Source organism: Theropithecus gelada, chromosome 1 (genome assembly GCF_003255815.1).
Source record: "Theropithecus gelada isolate Dixy chromosome 1, Tgel_1.0, whole genome shotgun sequence".
Classification (NCBI taxonomy): domain Eukaryota; kingdom Metazoa; phylum Chordata; class Mammalia; order Primates; family Cercopithecidae; genus Theropithecus; species Theropithecus gelada.
In genome coordinates this window covers 129,378,921-129,379,949 of record NC_037668.1, presented here as the reverse complement: position 1 = coordinate 129,379,949, position 1,029 = coordinate 129,378,921, and the positions used below count along the sequence as shown (strand labels likewise).

The 1,029-nt window shown below is 36.4% G+C and overlaps 1 non-coding gene across 1 annotated transcript; it reads right to left on the bottom strand.

The window, feature by feature from the left end:
* Nucleotides 1-200: 200 nt before the first annotated feature.
* On the bottom strand, nucleotides 201-387 carry LOC112616146. The gene has a single exon (XR_003117579.1).
* Between the last annotated feature and the right edge of the window lie 642 nt (nucleotides 388-1,029).

Below are 1,029 nucleotides of genomic sequence, written 5' to 3'. Positions count from 1 at the left end.
AAATACACAGGGGATAGAAAAATTAATTTGGGCAGAAGTAGGGTAAAGGCAAAAAGGAGCCTGACGAAAAACCCCATATAAACCAGAAATGCAGATCACAATTATGAATAATTCACTTCTTTATTGTGGCAAAATAGACATGACATACAATTTACCATTTTAACCATTTTATTTATTTTGTTTGTTTTTGTTTGTTTTTGTCCTGTTTGCAGTTTCATCCATGATCATCAAACTGCTGCCAGGATGTGCACACCTGTTACTGCAGATTCACAACCCAGGAAAGACTTTTCCTGGAAATTTACTTTAGGGCAGGGTTGGGCTGCCTGGTGCAAGGCTGCACCCACAACTGTGCAGGTTCAACAACACAGGAGCCTTTCCCAAGGCCATTATTTTTACCACTTCTAAGTGTACAATTCAGTAGGATTAAGTATATTCACATTTTTTGTGCATACATCACCGCTATCCATCACTAGACTGTTCTCATCTTCCCAAACTGAAACTGTACCCATTAAACAACAACTCCGCATTACCGACACTCCTACTCCCTGGTAATTGCCATTCTATTTTTTGTTTCTATAAATGTGGTTATTCTAAGTACTTTATGTAAGTGAAATCATACAATATTTGTCCTTCTGTGTTTGATTACAATATTTCTCCTTCTGTGTTTGATTTATTTCACTTAGCATAATGTCTTCACTGCACCAGGTAAGGCTCTTTTGATTAGGGAAAATTTTCACAGAAAAAAAAACACTGAACTCTTTTCTAAAAATTTCCATAAATATAGAACAATATTTGTTCATTCATTCATGCATTCAGCAAGTATTTATTGAGCCCATATTGTGCCAGGCTCTTCTTCTAATAAAGCATTGGCAGAAGACAATAAAGGAATCATCCTAATCTCCTTATTAGAGCACAGTTATTCTTCAATCAACATCACTCAAATTATCTGTCTCAGATTACTAATGCCACCAGGCGCTCACTTTCTGGATCTTCTTGTTTTGGCAGTGGCATATCATCAGCTGAAAAGAA